At 41.4% G+C, this 25,379-nt stretch overlaps 1 protein-coding gene and 1 long non-coding RNA gene across 4 annotated transcripts in view; one reads left to right on the forward strand and one right to left on the reverse strand.

Moving 5' to 3' along the window:
- LOC118495412 overlaps window positions 1-25,379 on the forward strand; it is a 113,549-nt gene that overhangs the window by 52,015 nt on the left and 36,155 nt on the right. The window lies entirely within an intron of this gene.
- Window positions 1-25,379, reverse strand: part of shisal1b (shisa like 1b) — an 85,009-nt gene that overhangs the window by 38,389 nt on the left and 21,241 nt on the right. The window contains exon 1 of one of the 3 annotated variants that reach the window (XM_031283397.2): window positions 1,641-2,196. The exons of 1 other annotated variant lie outside the window; for it this stretch is intronic. The gene's annotated coding sequence lies outside the window, so the exon portion shown is untranslated. Of the gene's footprint in view, window positions 1-1,640; window positions 2,202-25,379 lie in introns of those variants that run through there. One more of the 3 variants, XM_031283394.2, reaches the window with a different exon arrangement.

The raw sequence follows: 25,379 nt of genomic DNA on the forward strand, positions 1-25,379 counted from the left end.
GGGTGTGTGCGTGCCTGAGACAAGGTGACACAGGAAACAATCCTCTACTGATGACTGATGGCCAGACCCAACTGTCCGGACCTCGCTTATGTTCGGTCACTGCTATGGAGGTGACTGAGATTATGTGACAAAAACATAATGTCCAGACTAAACACAAAGCAACCATGGTCACCTCACTAATTTGCTGCTGAATAATCCTTTTTAAAGGCAAATTCTTCATTTTAGGGTTTTTTGTATAAATACATCCTGCCAGATATAGACCCAACACTTCACTGTCACTGAAATGAATCGACAGTTAAGCTTATGCTTATGCAATATCTCTCCTTTTGTGTCAAAACACACAGTTCAGAATAATTGCCTGACGTGCCTCCACCTGTGTTTACACTGAGAACACAATGCTCCTTTTTTTCTTTAATACATTTGAATCAAATTGCCCTCCACCCCTACCCAACAGTAAATATTTAAAAAACTTCACTGTTCATCAGCCTGCGTCAGAGGCTTTTGTTCCCAGGAGCCAGAGGCCAACCTCAGCATCTCCAGGCACACTTATCTTAGCCACGCTGAAAATGGCTGAGAAGGCTTTGTACCAAATGGTGAGCAGAACAGGTCTTTATTGGTTCAAAAGAGAAATTTTAAGATTGCATACTGTAAATAAATACAGCCTGAACAAAGGCATAGTCCTTAGGTCGCTCATTTAACGCATACACAATTGCTCATCCATTCGTTACAGAAATTACACAATGGTTCATCCAGGAGTCACAATATGCAATCACAATATGGGCCATGATGTTTTTATGAATTTTTCCTACTCTCCCATTGTCTGACTAGTTTAAAGCATGAGTAATTTCTTCCACTTGTGGTAATTAAACGTGAGAGCTCACCTAAGAGACTCACTCCCTCCAATACACACCCAAGAGACGTATTCTCCATGTGCATGCATGAACACACATACACTTTCTACGCACATGCGCTTGCAGTACACACACTCGGAACAATGTTCACTGTCGTTCAAAATCATAAAAGCTCACAACTAGTGCCCTTGGGCCAGTTTTCACACAGACGAGAGCAGAATTTTTCACAGAAGAGCAGGCTTTTGTGTGACTGAACAAAGGGAATCTCCTTCCTCCTCTGCTCCTCTCTCCCCCTAAATCCTATTATGTGCCACCATGCGTCCCCCACACGGCTGTTTCCAAGTTACCGGCAGCACCGGCTGCCAATCCCGCTTAATTGCCTCCTGTGTAGAGTGACGGCTGACGAGAGCGAGCTGTCCTCACCTTTTCCTGCAGCTCACTCGCTGCTACCTCACCAAAGGACAGACTTCCACCTGAGAACCATACTGTATACCTTTGGGAAATGATACAGTCGTGTTGACCTAGAGAGAAACTTCAGTAACCAACCTGGGGACTTACTGTATGAAAAATGTTACTAAGGGACTTTTAATTATGAGAACTGTTCTCAATTTAGAAAACTGCTCTCTGACAAATAATTTAAGCTTTTATAGACACTAAGGGATGGAAAGCACATGCATATGAAAAGCTTTGAATAGGAAATGTCTTGTTAGAGATAAAGTAAAGAACCGAGAATAAAACAATAACAGCAGGCAATGTTTGTTTTAACGATAAGCAGCTTTCCTCACTAACCTTTGCTCGAGTCTGGAGAAAAAGAAAAGGTCTTCTCGCTCACTCGCGCTCGCAGAATTTACCACCCTGTTGCTCCTTGTTTCCTCTTCCTTTGTTGCGACTTCCTCACAAATAGATCCTCCTCATCCTCAGGACCGGGGCTTAAATTAACAGCTCATGAGGGAAGCCAGACGGAAGAGAAAGAAAACACACCAGAGAAGAAAAGAAACACTTCTCTTCTCGCCCCTAAGTCCTCCTTGGCAGTATATCCCCATCTGTCAGAGCACAGCGACTGAGTGTGAGAGAGAGAGAGAGAGAGAGAGAGAGAGAGATGAAACGATACTGAGTAAGTGGGCGAGTGAAAGAGAAAGTGGGAGGGAGGGAGGGAGGGAGGGGGAGCTTGTGTGTATGCACTGGAGGGTGATCCTCTATGGGCAAGGGCTCCTGTTTATCTCCTGGTCTGTCTCCTCTGCATGCATTCCTTCCCGACAGAAGCCACAAGGTCAGTTGCTTTTACAGTAACAAGACTTGGTTTCCTCTTGAGGGAAAATACTTCCTAGTTCTCCACTCAACTTCCCTCATGAGTAAAATCTCCCTGCGTTTTGTGCCTTTTAAACCCCCCCACCCCTCTTTCTCTCTCTCTCTCTCTCTCTCTCTCTCTCTCTCTCTCTCTCTCTCTCTCTCTCTCGCAAACACAATCTCCTCTCCGTTCCTGTCTCTTCATTTATTAGCATCCTTGTGAGAGTACATCTAATCCCTCTCCCAACACTGCCTGTCCAGAGGTTGTTCCACCGACGAGGAATGTGCTGCAATTTTATTTTGGAAACATACTGTACAAAAATACAAACAAACAGAAGCGACATCATGTCAAACCCACAAATTAACTGATACACTGAACAAATGAAAACTGCATTCATACATGCATCATCTGATACTGCTCTGTTCTAAAAGTATTTGGCCAATAGAAGTAAAATAAAATAGAATATAAACAGAATTACTATTAGTATTAACAGTATCATTAATACAATGGTAGACACAAAGCCAACAGAAGCCTAATCTACAGTGTGGAGCTAAAACAATTTGTCAATCTGATGCTTTTCTTTGTCATATTCTGTATGTTGGTAAATGAAATATCTTTGAGTTTGGAGTGTTGGTTAGATAAAACCACCAATTTAACTATTTTCTGATATTTTATAACTCAAATGATGGATCATTGAGTTAAGAAAATAATCTTCAGATTAATGGATAATGAAAATAATTGTTAGTTGCAGCCCTATTTTTAATGCTGGAACAATCGGTTAATCAATTCCAGAAAATTGATTTATTCAAGTAGAAATGCCAAGTTCTGTTTAGCCTCACTGGAATTGAATATCTTCTGACATTCTACACGTCTGACGTCTATTTAAAGATATCACTTAAAGAAAACAAGAGCTGTGATCTGCATTTTTTTCACTATTTTCTGATTTATAGACACATCAATTGAAAAAATAAATGAATTGATATGAAAATCCTCATTATGTGCAGCTCTATTGCATTTGCCTATCAACATTTTGTGAAGTGTGCCAACAAGGAGCAAATTGGCTTGCTCCAGGCAACTATGGGAATAGTGGCACTTTATGGCCACCTCCCAGCTGTGCTCATCAACCCGTTCAGTGCTTAACGTAGATCAGAATTAAATTAAAACTGTCCAAATTACACCTAAAACTACAATGGGTTACATTTTTTGAAAGCCTGGCTTTATGTCAAACTAGTGGGAACTGTTGGTTTTGTAACATTTACAGGTGTAAAGACAAACCAGTATTGAAACGGGTGACTTGGTCTTGTGCCAGCTCAGCTTGTGAATGGAACATGCCTTAACTGTAATACTCTGCCTTTTTTTCTCTGCTCTGCTGATTCCTGATGTTACATGGCAGCCAGAGAGCCTAAGTGTCTCCCCTGAGTATGGTGCATACTTGAGTCAATATGCACATAAAGCGGTGGATCAATCGGGTCACACACACATCACTGCAAGGTGATTCAGGGGCCTGACAGCTTCCTCAACTATGTTGATGAAGTTTTAATCCATCCACCCACCATGGGCAAACTGACAGTTCACACCACAGATGAAGTGGTAGAGAATCTCTCCGGAGCGGGCAAACGAAGGGTATGAACATATGGCCATGTCATCTTGACGCTGCACGTTCGCCCGCTGACCAGGCGAGCAAAGGGTGCTCCCGTGGAGTACTGTGGATATTGTGCTGTCTCGGCTGGCGGGTGATGCTCCGGGACACATGGCCACATGCAGCAGGCGAAGGAAGCTCTGATTAGGACCAGTTTTATGTGAAGGGAAGGATGGGCCGAGTGGGAGGCCTGAGGCAAACTGTACGGGGATTGGGCTGTATGAAGATCAGCCAGGAGAAAGTATGCACAGCAGCGATATAATGAGTGTGTGTCTGCATGTGGACTTTGAGAGTGTTTGAGGAAATAACTTAGCTAGTCTGTTCTCTCTTTGTGACCAACATTCAGTGCAAATACAAGTGGAAAAGCTGGCTTAAAGCACGGCTTTTTGTTTTCAGTAAATCATATCGCATTTGCACTGCATGTGAACCAAAAACTATAAATATGAAATGAACATTAAACCATAAAAGATGATTTTATTTGTCACAGAAAAGAGCTGTAATGAAATTCTTGCCAGGATTGCTGTTTTTATATGGAACGCTCACCCACAGTGCCAGATAGTAAATATTACACATTTCTCTTACAACTCTTATGAAATATTGAATGGTTTGAAATGTACTCGGGAAATGAGGTCATGATAAATGAACGCAAAGCAGGGAAGTTATGTGGATTGTTTGCTGGCGGCACTTAGTCACAAGAAAGTGCCTCTGATGATGATCACACAGTCTTTCATACTGTAAATACATCAGTCATTTTGTGCAGTGGCTGGACAAAGGCGGGAGTTTCACCTCCAGGTGTGTGCCATCTCTGCAGACTGCAGACAGAGTACACAGACTTTGTCAGTGTTGTATTTATTACTTGAGTTGAATTGTGTTCCATGCAGCTGGGCTCATTAATAATACAAGTGGCTTTGTATCATCTGGTCATACCTGTACCTCCTTACAGGTTAAAATGATCTTCTCCACTTCCATTTTCTCTTTCTGTTAAATGTTCCTACTTCCTCTGTAAGATTCAGAAGGTAGGAGTTATTCTGCCTAGCGTGGTCTTTCCTCCTTTTAGCCAAGCTCTGGGAGATTTCTTTGAATTGTTTTTAGGAGGCTCCATAAATGTAGAGGATCGGCTTACACGGTTCACTATTAAACCTGCAGGGTATTTGATACAGATGTGACTTTCAATCTACAAAAAAAAGAACAGAATTCAGCTTAGCTTTGTATTATATGGTCCAAGTGCAAGGAAATTACTTTTTGAAAAGGCTTGTCTGTATTTTATTTTTCGTCCTTTTTCCTCTCTTAGATAATTCTCCCTTCTACTGCACAGGCCTCTGGAGGTGAGTTACCTTCTATTGGAGGGAAATTGTAGTGAATTTTTTTTTATGAATTTGACCTGTAGGTACTTATGCAAAATGTAGCCCAGCCATGAATTAGTGTCCTGCAGCTGATGCCGTGTAGTCCCATGGTAATAAAGTGAGTGAATGCAGTTGTCAAGCTTTTCTCAGGGGCCCGGCTTAAGCACACTAGATCGAGGTCAGAGGAGGCATGGGGAATTGTGCAAATCCCTGCAAGTCATTTCATGTCCTCTGGTCTTTAGATGGATGCTGCTAATAGAAACCTGCATCATGCTGCTTTCTAATGACTCAACCAATCATCAAATACCACTTTTGGACATTTAGGTGCAGTTTTTGCTTTTGCTTTGGTTAAATTTAAAAGGTTAGAAAAGGAAGAAGGAAAAGTGATTTCTGCCATTTATTCCCCAAATGAGCTGTTACTTGTTACAGTGGTGTGTCGTATTTCAAGTATAAGCTTTAGAAGTGGGCCTCCACTAGGGGAGACTGGTAAGGACACCCCACCTCCACCCCTTCATATGATCGTGACATGCTTGTTCTGACACAGCCTTTACAGAAAGAAAAAGCAGACACAACATCAGCTGTCAATCGCCTCACGGGTGGCTGTCCGCATGCTTTCTCTCATTCAGGGAAGTGTGTCCTTCTAATTGCCTTGAAGGTAGCGTTTCTTGTTGCAAGGCTTTAAACCCCATCTTGAAAGCAATGGGGTGTCACTTACCATCAGCAATTACAAGACTCAATCATAAACTGCTCAGCCATCTGAAAAATATTAGGATATTCATTTTTTTCCTCCTCCAAAAACAAACAAACCCAGTGAACACACTAATATGCTGCCAAACAGGTGATAGTTTTTATGGCCCTCTTTGAATACTTGTTGTTCTGAGCTGAGCAGCTGCATTTCTCACCAAAATCGTCTGGAGTGAATTACAACGTGAGATTATATGTATACTTCCACACAGAGAAATTAGCTTTCATTGTTGCAGAATATAACTTTAAATGGCGTTTTTAGATCAAATTATTGTTTGGAGGATGATTTAATTTGAGTAAAACCTCCAACTTTTCCTACTTTGAGTTTTTTCGACTTTGCACTGCAGAAGAAGTGGAAGGTCTTTTACTGACAGGTTTCGGGACATACCTCCACTGTGTTTTGTTTTCTTTGAATCAGTCGTACATCTAATCAATGTCATCTCCGACTGCATGTGACGTGACAAATCGGTCCTAGCATCAAGCTGAAATAGCTTTGCTCTCTCTCTGGAGTCACTCTGTCCAAACTTCAAACTTTTGCGGCTGTCATCATATTGCCAAGCCTGAGGTCAGCTCTGGTGTTACGGTTTCTATTCTACCAGTATTTCACCATCATCCCATAATAACTAACATTTGTACTGTCAAAACACAACACAATAAAAACACACTACTGTTCTTTTTCTTTTCCAACTTGAGCATCCTTTAGAAATGAGATGTTCATTGGGGAAGAAAGGATACTTGATATAACTGAAACAATTAGTTGATTAGCCTATTAGTCCAAAAAAACAAAACATAAAAAAGGAACAATTTTTATAATTAGTAAATTATATATTTTTGGATTAAGGACTGGTGGTCGGACAAAACAAGCTATTTTAAAATGTCACTTTTGGCTCAGGAAATTGCAATAGGCATTTTTTTATTTGTTTATTTATTTTTATTTATTGCGTTTGAATTGTCTGGTATTGTTCATTCAAACCTTATACTTATACTACTTATACTAATATTAAACTATTTAAATAAAAGGCTTGGCATCATAGACAAATAATGGACTTTTTAAATGACAAAATTATATATTTTGTTGATTCATTAAATTAGTAAGAATATTACACTAAATCCACTAATTATCAGACTTTTACAGACCCTCGATAAAGTTAAATTAAATTGCATAATTTTTTATTTGCTTTCATTTTATTTAAATACAGTATTAATTTATGGATCTTCAATATTTAATATTAGTGAAAAGTTTGGTGATGGGGACATTGTTTCAAAGTTGTAGAGGTGACAGATTTGGAAATTGTGCTGTGAGGCCAACTGCGAAATGGGGGGATTTAATTACAAGAGGCAAATGTTTTATTTTTTTTATAATTTTTTGGGCATCTTTAGGCCTTTATTTTGATAGGACAGCTGAAGACATGAAAGGGGAGAGAAGGGGAATGACATGCGGCAAAGGGCAGCAGGTCGGCGTCGAACCCGCGGCCGCTGTGTCGAGGAGTAAACCTCTATATATATGGGCCCACGCTCTACCAACTGAGCTACCCGGGCACCCGTGGCAAATCATTGCTACCAAACTTACATAACCCAAATGACTTTGTCCTCAAAAACTATTACTTTTATAGGCAAATACTCCTACTCCTAATACTAATTTAAGGATGGCTACTAAATCATAATGTGCGTGCCAGCAGTCAGTGTCCACATTTTGAAATGGTAAATAAATCATTCCGGAACAAAGCTCTTAAAATCGTTTTGTATAACATACTCAAAAGATGAAGAGGCCAAGAGAAATGTCAGGCGACACAGAACCGCTCCATAAAATATTTACCAGCTGTGAATAATATGTCTGCTCTTTTTGTCCTTGCCTGTGTGTACACAAGAAAGCCTCAGTGTAACGCCTCAGAGTAACGTCACCTATCAGGATACTTGAAGCCTCAGTGGGGAGAGCAACTGTCAGTCAAACTGAAACAGACTAATTAAACTGGAGGTCCATGTAAATTTTGTATGAGGTTTTGGGGAAAAGCTTTCAAGATGAATTTATGTGAATATCTGCAACGCTCCTATGTGGTAACCCACTTTTGGCTAAAACAAAAAAACAAACCTCTCATCATGGTCACCGTCACGGCCCAAGACCTTGTTATTGCTGTCATAAAGCACTGGAATTACTTTTGTGTTTGTGATTAAAGATGATGCATTATTACAACAATCCTCCCCTGAGATAAGGTTGTTTTTTGTGTGAAGTTTAATATTTTTTCACCTTAAGAGCAATCGTGTCTTTCGCAACGATTTTTGCCTTCACTGTCAATTTTGTCCAGGGTAATTAGTGAGAAAACAATGCAGGAAATATCAGCGCTGAGATCAATCCACTCCCTCCCAGACCCTTTGGCTGCAAAGCATCTTTTTTCTTTACAACCTCGATAATAAAATAAAACAGTGCTTCAGGACAGCAGGTTGTAAAAATGGCAGTGACTGTAGAATAGCTGATGAGCAGCATGGATGTAAATGAATGGCTTTAAAGCTACAGTGCGTAGTTTCTGTCTCCCCCATGAGGAATTCTAAGTAATGACAACAAAACTGTCGGCGCATCCACATGATACAAGCCTTACGTAATCGCACACGTGCCCCCATCCCTCCTCCACGCAGTTGCTAGTAGCCAAGGAGGACACGGAGGATTAAAAAAACATGATGGACTCTTCAAAAGAGGTAATTATCTTCACTCGAGCTTCTGCGCGGGAAAGATGACACAATCTTCTGAACATAGCCATACTGAGAAATACAGAGAGAGTTGTGTGGAGCTGATAGTCTTAATTAACTTTGTAGCAACTCATTTGGATCAATGGCTTGAATGTAACGGGCATTCATTAATATCAAAAAGTTACACACTAAAGCTTTAAGGTTCCTGTGACAGGGTTTAACTTGGCCAATGACAAACTTATGCAATATCAAAGGGAGATGGGTGATATATGGAAAGAATAAGCAGAATTCAACATACAAATGTTGTGTTTAAATTCAGAGATGTTATTAGTGACTGATGATATCTTATGCTGATCTCTCAAGAACAGAAGCAACATTAATGGTCATAAAAGCAAAGATTAATTAAGAAAAGCAACTGTGTGCTGCCTTCAAATCTGTTAATGACAAACCGGTTAGATTTTATGTTTAATGTTGTAGGGTTTTTTTTAGTTCAAGAAAGGAAAAACTCATTTAGGTGCCGTCTTTTGTACAAGTAGTCCTTCAAGAACTTTCTGCCTCACCTCTAATTAGCCTTTCATAGCTCAGGCTTCTGTATCATGCCAACCATATATAGCTTTAGCAATGTGGTGCCACAAATTAAAACCAGAGGAGCATGTGGCCGGTTAGCTCGGTTGGTGGAGCGGGCACACCTATATGGAGGTTTATTCCTCGATGCAGAAGGTCCAGGGTTTGAGTCCGACCTGTGACGGTTTTCCTGCGTGTCTTCCCCCTCTCTCTCCCCTTTCATGTCTGAGCTGTCCTATCATTAAATGTGGAAATGCCCATAATAAATCTTAAAATTTTTTTTCTTTAAATACCAGAGGAGCATGGAAGAGACCATACAAGAAGATAAGTTGAACTACAACTCTTTCTGGCATTAATGCAAAAATGCAAATCTTTGTGGTGAGAGGCTTTTGTTATGTCTGCCCAAGTCAAATCTAACACACCTGATAGTCTGGCTCCTTGTGTCTCAGATGGTGATTCACAGCTCTAGCTTGTTGAAAAATAGATTTAACATTTGATAAAATGACCTATCGGATTTGACCACAATGAGGCAGACGCAAACAGTGCATTGCCAAAATTCAACTGTTAGGGGCAGCAGTGAGGATTACTAGGCTGGACCAACATCTCCGTATTGCTTTCAATATATGGCAATCAGAGTAACATAAAGGCTGCAGCAGCACAAGGTAAAACATCCAAGATATTAAATGCACATCTTCAACCGCCATCTAAGATAACTGTAATTAATATATTATCTTAATCATCGTCTTTTATGCACAAAATCAGTTTAATAAATTAGCAAACACTGTGAAAGACCAATTTTAAGGCTTTAAAGATGAACTGAACTGAAAGAATAAACGATAACGTGTTGGTTATGACAAATAAAAATAAATTACACTAAAAATTTTAATTAAAAAAATCAATATAGCTTTTTTTAAGCAACACAAAAATTACGTTTGTTAGTATTAGAACGCTAACAATTTCGATGACGTCACTGGCATGGTAGGACCTGCGAAGGTATATAGGCTACAGTGCAGCATATTAAATACACATGAAAATGAGTAATTTTAATGGCATGGGTTACACATTTAAGCCTGTGAGGGACAGGCCTGTAGTGTCTGACTACCACCACATGGAGGACAATCTGTTTCAGGCTCCACCTTCGGATCGTTTGGGGGGGAAGTGACTGGTGTGTGTGTGGGCGCTGCCGGAGCATGGACACTGCAACTGAATCCATCTGTTGGCAGAGAGGTCAACCTGGACCATTTACCTGTCATGCACATTATGCATTTTAGGGAATAGAGACTGCTTATATATCGTGTACATTTAGAGAAAATAGAAAAGGTCTTGTGCGTTTTAGAAAATCGAGGCAGATAAATGGAAAATGTGATTGGACGAATTCATCCAATGGGATCGCTTGTTAAGTTAGCTGCACGCAAAATGTTAAAACCAAAATAAATAAAGTTAAAAAATAAATAAATAAATAAAAAAAAGTTTGCTGCACGTAGGAGAGTCACCCCAGGTTGACGGATGCACGGAGGATTCACGAGTTTTGCCGTTTACTTTAGGCTAGTGCAGAGTTGGCAGATTTTTTCCTTGTGGTCGTTGATGGATATTGCACAAATGGATACTGCACAGATACCTCTTATAATGGAACAATGTGCCCTGAGACATCAGCTAGCTTCAGGGTGAGTAGAAAGGAACATTGGATTCTGTTTACAGACCCGCTGTGGTTTAGTTAACAGCTAGAAACGCATTATTATTGATCTGTGATATCATCGGAGTCATGGTTTATTTATACAGTCTATGGTCGGAGCGCTAGCTTGTGGAGTTTGACATAAGTGCTTGGATCGTTTGGTATCTAGCTTGGTTTTGTGACTCAATTTCAATGAATGCCCAGTGTGTCAGTCTCAGTTTTGTTGAACGTTATAAAGCCTACACGTCAGGCTTTATTTGTGCGTGTAAGTGAACATGTACGTGTTTTGTGTATGTCACAACAACGTTACATCCAGCCCTTTGCCTAGTAGACTTGCTAGCATGCTGGATAACAGCTAAACATACCTCTCTGTCCTCTGCCTGATGTGAGCGTTTCAGCGCCCTGTCTCTGCGGTAGATAGCATCGGTGTTAGTGTCTTGCCGTTGTTCTATCGGTCTGCCCTGTACTGTAGCCTGTAAAATCGATCATTGACGGAATGGCCTCAGGTTTCAGTCTGTTGGACTTAACCCTCACCAGTGACCCTGTTGAATCGAAATTACAGCTCTCTAAATAGTCTGTCGCTAAAAAATGCTCGTTACAGACTCGAAATCTAGGGGCTGTCGGAGGGCTAGCCAGTTTTAAGGCAGCTAGCCATGAGTTGAGGACTGGTTTCCTTGTCAAAGGTAGCCTGTGGAAATGTATCGTAACCCCAGCTGCCTTAGCCCTATACAATTCATTACTGCAGCCAGGGGCAATACAGTATGAACCCCCCCTAGACCTGTTGGTTTCCGTTTCCTCAGCCATGTCCGTTAGCCTCAGACTGTTTACATTCCATGGCTGCTTACCATGCCAGTGACGTAGCCGATTGTGGAATTCCAACATGGCGGCGCCCGTGTAACAACAACAACACTTTCAATGTACCGTTTTATCCCTTTTAACAAATTCAGCCATTTTAATCATTGTACCAATGAGAAGAAATAAAATACATCTGTTATATCACCTTTACTCAAATTCCAGTTCAGTTCATCTTTAAGGATATCGTTCTTCACATATCAGATCAGTCTATAGAAACTATTTTGCCCTCACAATGCAACTGGAACAAGAGGTTAAAAAACCCTCTTACAATAATAATGTCACCAACAGTCTCTTGATGTATCTTGATGCAGTTGGCATGTTCATTCATGCCAACTGCATGGATGAATAAATGAATATCCAGAAAAGAAACAGTATGTGAGCAAAATAGGAATTAAACTTGAGGTACTGTCATTCAATGCTTGATGATGAAAGTGATGTGAACATGTCTGTAGTTTCGCTGTCAGAAGCAGTGGGGAGGGTCCCTCATGCTCACAATGGTCATTTATTCATAGAAAGTGTTACCATAAGTTTTAAAGTCCATGAGTTACCGTAAGTTTTAAAGTCCATGAGCCTGTCGGAGAAGAGAAGACACTTCTTCCTCGCTATAATAACTTTTTTAACTCACAGCTGCCAAATGTTGCACAAGCACGCAACTCTTTCTATAAATGTCATGTCTGAATAAAGCTGTAAGGAACATTACCGTAAATACACGTATGTCTGAACACCATCACTGACTACGTTTACATGCTCATAATATTCCAGTTTTTGCCCTAATTCCGAAAAAGACGATATGCCGACTAAGCTGTTTACATGGCTAGTGAAAGTGAGTATTCTACTAATATTTACTTTTAATAAGTCCTACAAAATACCACAATGGGTCATGGGTCTTGTGAAAATGTCTTCACAATAGCTCTTTGTGAGGGGTTAAAGAGAGTTGTGTTGCAGTTGCAGCTTGCAACCAAGCCAGTGACTGTTTTAAAAGCAGACTAAAAATAAAATTTAATTTATTAAATATATTTATATGCATGGTAAAAATGGCCTGCCTTTCTCTTCATACATCCATGACCTTTCCCCTGTCCTGTGTACAAGCACAAACAGAATAGTGTTGTGTGCCAGGGCTGTGTATGAACACCAGATTTCTTTCCAACGCACACACAGAACGAACAAATATCAGACCGTGAGGAAATATTCACTGAATTTGCCAAAATAGTGTACTGGATTAGAATCACTGACTGCACCTTTACGTCATTTAACCAAAGTATTGACAGTGAAAGTAGTGAAAGTTTGATGGCTTTACGAGATGATAAGGTAAATGGACCTCCAAAGTTATTGTAATTCATCCTGAGGACAGACATCATTTCTGCACCAAATTTAATGACAATCATAGCTAACAATGCCACCGCTACAAAAATGCTTAGATGGCACCTAACACTAAAGTTGCAACTTACTGAAATAAACCTGAAAGCTATATAAAAAAGAAAGATAACTTATGTGAAATCCATGAAAACCTCAGGTGGGTTTTCTGAAGGGCTAAATAAATTATACACCATCGTCTGCACTCCTGTTTCTGGGAGCAGATGAGGTGTTAATATGGTATTCAGTTCAATGACACAAACATTAACGTTCATTTAAGCTTTTACAGACGTCCTCCACGAGGCCTTCTAGAAAAAGGGCACACAGACTGTCAACATGGCAAAGGACTATTTTTATAATGTTTACATTTGAGGCTTTTAGAGACATACTTATCCAGAGAAGCTTAAAATGACTCAGTAAGTAATAGCTCAGGGAAACAGCCACACAATGCACAGTTGCTGTGGGGACCAAATCTCTCAAACTTCCTCTGTAACTACAACACTGCCACCACACTGCAGTCTTTCCTAGACAGATGTGTATATATAATGGTAACTCATAAAACACAACATTGCCACCAACCACCTTACACTGTGAAGCCTTACCCCTCTGTCTGAACACTCAAAGTGAGTGTATTGATTTTAAAATGATATGAAACTCAGCATACCCCCCTATTTGTGATTTTGTGAGCATATATATATATATATATTTTTTTTTTTTGCATTTTGCAGATCCAACGTCGCTGCATCCGGAACTTAGCGCCGCCCCAGACGATTGTGATTGGTTTAAAGAAATGCAAACAACCCAGAGTGTTTTATTCTCCTATTCCAGATGTATCTGTGGTGTAGCCAGACATTACTCCACAGCGCTGTGGAGATAGGTCCGGAAAAATAAGACTACTTGATTTTGAGTGTTAAATCTTTTACTATGAACTTTGCATGTGACGTGCTACACTGGAGAGCTGATCACAATTAATCATAGATAATTAGATACTAAATAGATGCTTAAAGTAGTACAAGTAGGTTACATATAGAAGAACAGAAAAGCAAAGTTCTTGTCTTTAAAATTGTTGTTGATTAGAGATGGAATAATGATCAGCACTTTAATCTTTAATCAACATAAGAGCCATTTGATGTGATTGCACAAGGTCGTTAGACAGCTATTCAGATCACATTCAAGTGTGTGTGTTTGTAAGTGTGTGTGTAAGTGTGTGTCTAGCTGCTTAAAACCAGGTGAACCGGCGATGTGAGTGGGGCTCTTTGGAGCATGTCCTCATGACTGATGAGTTGACCTCTGACCTCAGTGTGTGTGTGTGTGTGTGTGTGTGTGTGTGTGTGTGTGTGTGTGTGTGTGTGTGTGACAGCATTGCAAGATCCCTCTGCCTATATAGAGGCTGCTCACACACTGAAGCCTGAAGCTACTAGCTCATAAATTTGATCCAGTAAATCTGAAACCCATATCTTTTTCCCAAGCTCCAATTAGATAAATTATTCTGACTGTTTGAATATGGTCCTGCTCTGTAAAAATCAAAAGGTGGATAGCATTAGAAAGTTGTTGGCATTTCTAGGGTATAACAGATATGCCTTGCTCTGCTTTAATTGGAAGTATCACTTGGGATGCCCCGATTGATCGACCGGCGATCATTATTGGCCAATATTTACTAAAAACGCGCAATCTGCATTAATCTCTTCTAGTGGCCGATAAACTACTACACACGTATGGTTAAACACTCTCATGCATGTGGCTGAGAGCAACAACCGTGTGCCTGTGCCTGACTGCCTGTTCATGTGTAGTGAAGTCCCCTCCCTCCCAACCACCTCATTGGCCAGGAGCGGCAGATGTAGTTGCTCGAGTTGCTAAGACGCGCGCGCACGCTACTACAAACAAAACAAAACATGTCGGCAGTGTGGAACTTCTACAAAGTGTGTGAGACTGATATTACATATGCCATCTGCAATGTTTGCCAGGAGAAAATACCTCGTGGGGGAAGCAAGATAAATAAATTTAACACGACTAATTTAATTCGGCACTTGAAGACTCGTCACCATTGACTGTGTAAAATTCGTCCCCCAGCAGAGCATGGCGGGTTTATTACAGTAAGCTCACAGCGGAGAGTGAAAAAAAAAAAACAACTGACAAAGCGGCACCCAAACGCCAGGTAACACAAACAACGATAGACACCACGCGCCCATATGACCGTGACAGTCAGAAGGCTATCACTAGAAATGACCAGCCACTCAGTGTGTAAATGAATTACCTTAATGGTATGTAATTATTACATTGCATATTTCAGTTGTCCTATTAGTCCTAGCCTACTGCACCGTTGATTGAATGGACGGAGAACAGTGTTTCCCACAGATTAGAAAGCAATTTGTGGCGGGGGTGTTGCCCTGTGTGCCCCGTGTCGGGGGGGGGGAGACGGAGACGGACAGACTTATTTTCGTAACAACATGCTGTTGGATGCTGTCCTCCTCTCCTACTTCAATGCCTAACAAATCTATCTCTGTCTCTCCCTGACCCTGTCTTTCACTGGTTGAAGCCTGAAAATATTGTAAACAAATTAATAACATAACTAGTTACACTGGTCGGACGGTTCAGCTCTGTTTCAGACTGATACCTCTGGTTCAGGCTGGTCCTCATCCTCAACACGTGCCTTTTTCAGTCGCGGAAAATACTTTTCAATAGGCTACTCATCTGGATTGAAGCAGCAAACATTCAGTGTAAGAGTAAAAAAAATACACAGCATTATTTATAATAAGTGTATTTGATTCACAGCTGCTACACAGTGTTTTGACCTCGACAACCCAACTGCACTTTACCGCCAACTTCCGACTAGTTAACTTTCTAAAGCGGGCACAATCGCTTGTTTGCAAAGAGTTGGGTCTGGACTCCGACATTAACACACTGACAACATTGTATATAGAATATAAAATATTTGAATAGCACTTTTTAATGTGAGATTGTGTAAAGGTGTTCACGAGATAGATACCAACCTTTCGTGAACTTGTGAATTTCGCTAGCCGTCTTCTCTCCTTTATGGAGACAGTCGCTGTGTGCACGGCGGGAGGAGCTGTGTGTGTGTGTGTGTGTGTATGTGAGCGATACGCAAGTGACAGAGAGATGGAGGAGAGCAGGGAAAGGAAATGCAGCTGAACGTGTTTTAAATAGCGTTCATAAAAAAATTTATAAGAAAAAGCAATGTGCGGTGGTAGGTGATAGTGCGGCGCACCGCCACACATTAGTCTATGTGTGGGGAAACCCTGGAGAATAGCAGAGCCAGTAAATGGTGTGCGTGGTGGTGACGGTGATTGCCGAGCGAGCGGTCTGGGCAGAAGAGAGTTTAAGTTTAGTAATGAAGATATCAAGTGAATGTACAGCACATGGATGTATAATAAGAATGGTGCAGCAGAGTTTGCAGTTTTGTGCACTGTGTCAAAGCTGTAGCAGGAACACCGGTGCGTTTGTGGCGTTTTCGGTTTGTGACGCCGAAAAATGTTATGCCACGACAGTGACAGGTAATCCTCCGGTGTAACGGAAGCACTTTGAGCTGCAGGGACTGGACTAGAGGTGTATAGTGAATAGATAATCAGGTAGCCCAGTAAAAAATGTAACCACTGTCCGTCCCTATTCAGTGCACTAGGTATATTAAACTGCAGGTAACCATAGCAACAGTACTTCTACTTCATGCTACATTAGCAGTTAATTCTCACTGGTGAAACTGGCACACTAACCAAGGGTGTGGTTAAGTGGCCGTGGTACAGTGGTGGAAGAAGTATTCAGATTCTTGACTCTTGAGTAAAAGTAAAAATATCGCAGTATAAAATGTTGTCTGTTGCAAGTAAATGTTCTGCATTCCAAAATGTACAGTACTCAAGTAAAAGTATACATGTAACATCTGCAAAATGTACTTTGTGTAGAATTTTCCTTTTCTAAATGTTATATTATACATTATATATTATATTATTAGTTTGTTAGTATTCATGCATTAAGATGTAAGCAGTATCTTAATATTGTAGCAGGTTGAAGTTAAAGTTTATTCTAATGCATCATATTTTGTGATGATCATGTTTTTAAAAACTTAATCTGCAAATGAATGGGTCACTACAATTGTAAAATAAATGCAAAGGAGTAAAAAGTAAAATACCTGCTTCCTAAATAGTGCAGGACTGTATATAATAGCAGAAAATGAAAACACTCAAGGAAAGCCTAAGTAAAGACCAAGTATTTTTTTACTATGTTTCTTTTTATTTTTTGTGTTATAGGTTATGAATGTGTTTTTAATAGACTTGAAGATGGTTTACTGTGGCTATATCTCTACAGTGCAGTAAATAAATACTGTCTGTCAAATGGAGTTCAATCTTACGAAAGAAAGCATTCGCTCTAGTGAAGCGTCCTCGAGGAAAACACTAAAGCCCTACCAGTCCAGAGTTTCTGACTCCCAAAGAAGAGAAACAAAAAAAGGGGGGGATTTCATATTGGGAAGAATCAGTATGCTATCACAGAGAATAATAATAATAATTTATTTGATATAGCACCTTGAAGATTAAAAGACTAAAAACCCAAAATTACAAACATGAGACAAAAGCGTGTTGAAACAAGTGTGTCTTCAGCTGCTTTCTAAAAGCGTCAACTGAGACTGCAGAATGTAAGGTAATAGGAAGGGCGTTCCAAAGAGTCGGAGCTACCGCTTCAAAGGAACGGTCACCTTAAATTATAAACAGGCGCCTGACCATGCAATGCTTTATATGTAAGAACAAGAACTTTAAATTCGATGCTGAACTTGAACAGAAGCCAATGTAAAAAAAAAAAAAAAAAAAAAAAAGACATGTAATGTAAAACATGGATAAAACAGGAGTGATGTGCGACATCCTGCTGGACCTGGTCAACAGCCTTGCAGCAGAGTTCTCGACCAGTTGTAGACGGTCCTGGGAAGACTTGCTCAGACAGGTGAAAATGGAGTTGCAGTAATCATAATATAAAACTATGAATGATCATCTCAAGTTCACATTGCGAAACCACAGCTCTGAGTTTAGCAATGTTTCTCAGTTGAAAGAAACATGTGCGGGTTAGTGATTTGATATGTTGGTCAAGAAACATATTCTGATCAAATATAACACCAAGATTTAATTTAGTACCATAAGATAGAGGGAAAAACTTAGAGGACCTGCACTACCACATCCAGTGTCTACACAAGAAAAAGCTGTCACATCATCCAAGGATGAATCACCCGAGGATCATTTGTGAAACCAACAATATAATTATAGTAGCTCACAGGAAAGAACACAGAGTACAGGAAAAAGCAATTAAACAGTGTTAAAACGGCATGACAATTACTCAACATATCAAAAAGGAATTACTGCAAAAACAAAATGCTTTGCACAACCCAATCAGGCCTCCCAGGTCATCAGGCAGAGGCCTTCTAGCTGTACCCAGAATCAGATCCAGGTCTGGTGAGGGGGCCTTCAGTTACTGTGGTCCTGCTCTCTGGTACAGCACAACTGTGTCCACATTCAAAAGCAAACTCAAAACCTTTTTTTCTCTCAGGCAGTTTAATTACTGTGTGTGTGTGTGTGTGTGTGTGTGTGTGTGTGTGTGTGTGTGTGTGTGTGTGTGTGTGTGTGTGTGTGTGTGTGTGTGTGTGTGTGTGTGTGCACTTTGGGTTTACATGTAATGAAAGGTGCTATATAAATTAAATTTGCACTTACAACAGATCTTATTGCTATCTAAGGCTTTCAGTGCAATCCAGAAATCTTGTGGTCAATTCCTCTTGTATGCTAGCCTGACATCGCCAGACCAAATCCCAGATGTGAATTAGTCTTTAACCTCACAGTACATTTTCGATTTTCAAGGGGCATTATCAACAGGTATCAAAATGCGACCAGGCCCGCCCGGTGTAGATGGTCAATCACAGCACATTAAGGTGGGACTTGAAAAATGTAAACAGACTACAGTGTGCAGAGATGAGCTGGTATTTTATGAGTTGGTATATTAAACATTAGCCAAATCCAGTCAGAAGTACGTAGGGCCTTTTATAATTTTATTTTATATTTTTTCTAAATTCTGTGTTTTACGATTTAAGAACATTTTTTCAACAGTGTCTACTCATGTGGTGGATGAATACAATTTCAACAGTTCAATAAGAAAATATTCAAACTTGAATGAATATAAATGAAATGTATCACAGAAAGTGCTTCAACACAGTTAGAGTTGTGATTGTCCTGGCAAGTCTCCGGCCACTGGAAATCTGTCCAAAGTGGAGGTGGACCAGGCGCATCTGCCAGAGCAAAAAAAACATAAGCTCGCAGATTTGTCTTGTTCCCAGGCAACTTGTATGCTAGTCACATTAAGGCGAAGAATTACGGTGGCCGACAGGGGCAAACGCCCTGCAACTTAAGAAAACACACGCAAATAGACAAAACACAAGCAAATTAAGAAAACAACTTCATTAATTTGACAACATATGTGCAGCATTCAGCAAACGCACTGTAAATACCACAACATAACCAAATACATACACACTTTTTTGTATTTCAAGAGCGAATTGCTCCACAATATGAATACAGATTGATCACTTATTTTGTTGGTAACCGTTGTTGTATAATCACAATATTACACTTGAGGAGGCCTACACTTCAGTAATTTCAGACCTCGAAATTAAACCCTCTCATGTAATATGGCTTAAACAAACGTCAACGTTAAACACTGATGCAGTTTTAAATGTTTTATCACCACGAGTTTACAGACACGTCTCTGCTGATTGAGTATCACCTGTGACCTGAGCCGAGACACACCCACCAAACCAGAGAAAACATATCTCAAACATAGATTTAATATTTACAGTCTATGCAGTTTCTCTCTCTCTCTCTCTCTCTCTCTCTCTCTCTCTCTCTCTCTCTCTCTCTCTCTCTCCCTCTCTGCCCGTGGAGTCGAAAATCCAGCTGTTCCACTAGTTGCTCCCTCTAGAGGTCTGGAGAACTTCCGTTGTGTAATCTGGATGCTGCGTTTTTTTGTTGCATTTGTTTTCTGGGTTTGCGTGCTTTTCTTTTTGCATCGTTTCATATTTGCAGCGTGTTTATGTATTTGGTTGTGTTGTGTGTATTTGCAGTGCGTTTATGTATTTGGTTGTGTTGTGGTATTTGCAGTGCGTTTGCTGAATGCTGCACATGTTTTGTCAAATTAATGAAGTTGTTTTCTTAATTTGCTTGTGTTTTGTCTATTTGCGTGTGTTTTCTTAAGTTGCAGGGCGTCTGCCCCTGTCGGCCACCGTAAAGAATCCAGTATCTCTGAGACCACCAACAAGGATGACAGATGGGGAGAAGATTTATTAGCAGTATAGATCTCAGCAGACCTGCAAAAAGTTATTTACTGAGAAATGTCACAAACGCGAACATGATATAAGCCCAGTGTACACAGCAAATATCAATTATGTTTTTTCTCAATTTTGTGCTGTGCTTTGTGAAAGCTGTGTGAAAGCTGTGAAATGATGAAATTTCACAACCGCAAGGCTTCCACCAAGTGTCCTCAAATGAGGAAAGAATTATGTTTTTATGTCATAGTTTGCCAAAATCCGGCATATGGTGTCTGTTTGAATTTTCGGTAAATGTCCTCACATCCATCTGATTTCTCAAAAAGCCATATCTGTTCAGCTTGAGTCATTTCTTTTCCCATTTTGGATTGGGAGTGCTGTGCATCATGTTTTTAGTTTTCCTTGGGATATGAAGATAATTGCAAATCTAATCATAGCAATGTATTCACACTCAGAGCTCTGCTGAGCCAACGGTGACACTTTGTTTTTTGGGATCGCCTTGAGGAAAGCCGAGATTAGCTTTGATCGTATACGTACAGACACACACACACACACACACACACACACACACACACACACACATGCGAACAGACATATTGTGTATTGTCTTTCATCTGTTCTCACTGTTTGATTCCATCTGTCAATTCTTCAGACTTAATGCACCTCAGGGTGTGTGTGTGTGTGTGTGTGTGTGTGTGTGTGTGTGTGTGTGTGTGTGTGTGTGTGTGTGTAACTGGTGGGAGGAAGAAGAGAGACACGGAGAGAGACAGACTCTCTTGCCCTCTCTGAGACATTGGAAAAAGCAGACAAGGTGATTTCAATTTGATTTGTCATGAATCACAACACATTAACTCAACATGACACAAGACAGACACTACACAGGCTATGACCAACACTTGGAGTCCACTGCATGCTGACACACACTGCTTAAAGTTTTCAGGTTGTTATTCTCTTTTGGTTCAATCTATTATTACCAAGATGTCATAATTCAGTGATCAGTATCAGGGCCAATCTGGGCATATTTTAATGGATCTAATATCATCTTAAATAAAGCAGCTCATATAACAATCTTTTCTTTACTGTATTGCTCTGTGTTTTGTCCATGTCAGCCTGCTAGTGTTGCAGCGCTGCTCTCCTTTATGACAGCCAGGCTCTACACTGCAGAGCTTCACTGTGAGAGACATTGTGATTGTGTGAATGAAAAACATTGCTTTGGCACACTAGTATGAGTGACTCTGAGTTCAGACACAGATTATGCTGAATTCCAACACCAGCAAATATGTTGTTCTTATTAGCAAAGAACAGAACATTCGGCTAGCAACTATACATTTTTGGCCGTCTCTGCCAGTTACAATGAAAAATGCTGTTGCTAATTGTTAATTCTGTGAGTAACTTAAATCTGAGGCAAAATAAATCTGGTTTGTGTGCTCTCTGCAAGGCACTGACTGTACTCTGCCAAAGATTGTTTATGAGGTAAAAAAAAACATTACTCTGTAATACCACTACACACAACCTTGAATTAACTTGTAGTTCCAACAACTCAAACAGCGATACGGCTTCTCTCTAGTCACATCAATTTTGCCATGTCGCATTCTCCCTGAAAAAAAAAGTGGGCCGGATTTAGAAGGCTACAGCTGTTATTTTAATGTGCCAGATACATATTTTATCAACATAAAGGTAGATACAAGTATCCAGTGTCTCAAAATAACTTTTTTCACTGCCTGACAAGTATCTCTTTTTGTCTGCCACTCAGAACTTTTATCTGTCACTTTTGAAATCTGGGCGATAATGAAGGAATAACATTTAGATCATTTAGAAATCATTTGATGCAAAGAATGATGTCATTCAATGTTAGATATATTTACACATTGCAATATTATGCTACCCAACCAAAAAAACAACCCTATATTCTACTGGAACAGTTTGCTTTATATCTCAAGAACATACAACAATAGGGTTTTAAGGAGCTAAGAAAGTGGACCAGTGAGGCTGTGGAGGATCTCCAGTCGTGTTTGGATTCTACTGACTGGGATGTGTTCAGGACTGCTACCAACAGTCTGGATGAGTACACAGAGGCTGTGACGTCATACATCAGCTTCTGTGAGGACTGCGGTGTTCCATCAAGCACCAGGGTGAGTTACAACAATGACAAACCCTGGTTCACAGCCAAACTCAGAAGGATAAGGCTGGCTAAGGAAGACGCGTTCAGGAGTGGGGACAAAGACAGATTTAAAGAGTCAAAGTACAAGTTTAGCAAGGCAGTGAAGGAGGCTAAACGATGGTACTCTGAGAAGCTCCAACGCCAGTTCTCAGCTAATGACTGTCTCAGCGACTGTCTGGAAAGGACTTAGGGCCCTGACACACCAACCAGACGGGCTGACCGTCGGCAGAAAAGGCAGTCGGACTGATCAGTCGGGTCCCCGAGGTCCAAAAAAGGCCTCAGAACACACTGAGGCGACGCCAACTTGAGCGTACGCTCTGCACGTGCCTGAAACGTAATACGTCTCCATAGCAGCAGGCGGCGCTGCTCTGTATTGTTTCCATTAACAGTCTAATTATTTACCAGAAAATGAAAACCGGCAGCTGATTGGATGAACGCATCACATGGTTCTTTTTTCTCCGGAAATTCCATAGACTGTATATAATAATGGACCAACAGATCCCGTTGCTCTGGGCGGAGACCAGTGAAGGCCTTTAGAAGCACTTTTCCGGTGAGCGCTGAGCGTTACTGCGCAGCCTCCAACTGAGAGAGACGACGTAAATGTGACGTGAGCAACGTGTCTGAAAGTTGGAAGTCTTCTGGTAGCTGTGCCAAGAGAAATCTCAATCATTCCCAATCTTGCAGAGACGGAGAGTGTAGGTATATGTAAGGAGATAACATGGACACAGGCTAATTATTGCTAACTAAAATGCTAGTTAACATTAGTAATTAAACTTCAACAGCTAATGTAAGTCTAAACTGCCTGCGAGCTTCTCCTGTACTATACGGTAATTCCTCTACTATGCGACAGTAAGTCGCGTGGTTATGACACAATCGTTAGCATATTTTTACAAAAACGTTTGCTACGGAGCCATAATGTGAGGTACAAGGTAATGGAGCCTTTTATACATTGTCGTGTTTCTTTAGAAATAAACAATGGACAAATAAAGTCTTTAAACGCTTCAGATGTAAAGTTATTCGCTGTCAAAGTGACGCCAAAATGAATGACAGTCAATGGAATGCTAACGGGGGGTGATCGCTTTGTACCATCAAAATGGCGCCATAGGAGATTCGAGCTCTGAAGCAAAGCTTACCCCCTTGGGAAATTCACAGCCAGACTGTCATGGCGGCTTGTTCAGAATACGATCTCATATTGTACTAAAATAGTTCACCGAAACGTGTTTCTGAAAACATTTTAAGCGAGAAATAGGCCATGCAGTTTCTGAATCTGTCTTCATTTCAGATTGACAAAGGTCAGTTTAAAAGATTTTCATCAGATTTTGAGCGGCTCATCTGCTCGCCATTTCCGGGTGAGTCCCGACTGCCCTGTCTCCGACTGAACATGTTGGGTCGGCCAAAATGAAGGCCGACGGCTCCTCGGACGGCCGACGGCACGGGACACACTGAACAGACTCGAGCCACCGACCTCGCCAGACGGTCCGACGGCCGATTATCGGGCTGGTGTGTCTTCTCTCTTAGGCAGATCACCACCTATAAGCCTAAAACCCCCCACTCCTTCAATGACCGACATCTAGCCAACGACCTGAATGAGTTCTACTGTCAATTTGAAAGACAAAAGGACAGTCCTGATACCATCCCCCACGACACCTCCCTACAGCTACAGCCACTGTGCATCACCTCCACCTCCCCCACCTCAACAGGGTCCTGCCCCACCAATGCCCTCCTTAAAGGCCCCCCCCCTACTTTGAGCGCTTTGTGCTTTCACACCTCAAAGTCATCACCGACCCCCCTCCTTGACCCCCTGCAGTTTGCCTACAGAGCCAATAGGTCTGTAGACGATGCAGTCAATTTGGTCCTCCACTACATCCTCCGGCACCTGGACTCCGCAGGAACCTACGCCAGGATCCTGTTTTTGGACTTCAGCTCTGCCTTTAACACCATCATCCCGGCTCTGCTTCAGGAGAAGCTCTCCCAGCTAGGTGTGCCTGACTCCACCTGCAGGTGGATCACTGACTTCCTGTCAGACAGGAAGCAGCATGTGAAGCTGGGGAAACACGTCTCCGACTCACAGACCATCAGCACCGGATCGTCCCAGGGCTGCGTTCTTTCTCCTCTGCTCTTCTCCCTGTACACCAACAGCTGCACCTCCAGTCACCAGTCCATCAAGCTTCTGAAGTTTGCGGACAACACCTCCCTCATCGGACTCATCTCTGATGGAGATGAGTCCGCCTACAGGTGGGAGGCTGACCACCTGGTGACCTGGTGCAAGCAAAACAATCTAGAGCTCAACGCTCTAAAGACAGTGGAGATGGTTGTGGACTTCAGGAAGAACCCAGCCCCACCTGCCCCCATCACCCTCTGTGGCTCCACAATTGACACTGTGGAGTCTTTCCGCTTCCTGGGAACTACCATCTCCCAAGACCTCAAGTGGGAGCTGAATATCAGCTCCCTCGTCAAGAAAGCACAATAGAGGATGTACTTCCTGCGGCAGCTGAAGAAATTCAACCTGCCAAAGACAATGATGGTGCACTTCTACACAGCCATCACTGAGTCCATCCTCACATCCTCCATCACCATCTGGTACGCTGCTGCCACTGCCAAGGACAAGGGCAGGCTGCAGCGTGTCATTCGGTCTGCAGAGAAGGTGATTGGCTGCAATCTGCTGCCGCTCCAGGACCTATACGCCACCAGGACTCTGAAGCGTGCTGTAAAGATTGTGGCCGATCCCTCCCACCCTGGACACAAACTCTTTTGAGACACTCCCCTCTGGCAGGAGGCTGAGGTCCATCAGGACCAAAACCTCACGTCACATGAACAGCTTTTTCCCCTCCGCCACTAGCCTTCTAAACAAGGCCCAGAAACCACCCTGATTCTCCACCCCTGGCTCTTCATGCCACTGTTCTCTCTCTGCTGTAATGCTCTTT

The sequence above is a fragment of the Sander lucioperca genome, chromosome 7 (assembly GCF_008315115.2).
Source record: "Sander lucioperca isolate FBNREF2018 chromosome 7, SLUC_FBN_1.2, whole genome shotgun sequence".
NCBI classification, from domain to species: Eukaryota; Metazoa; Chordata; class Actinopteri; order Perciformes; family Percidae; genus Sander; species Sander lucioperca.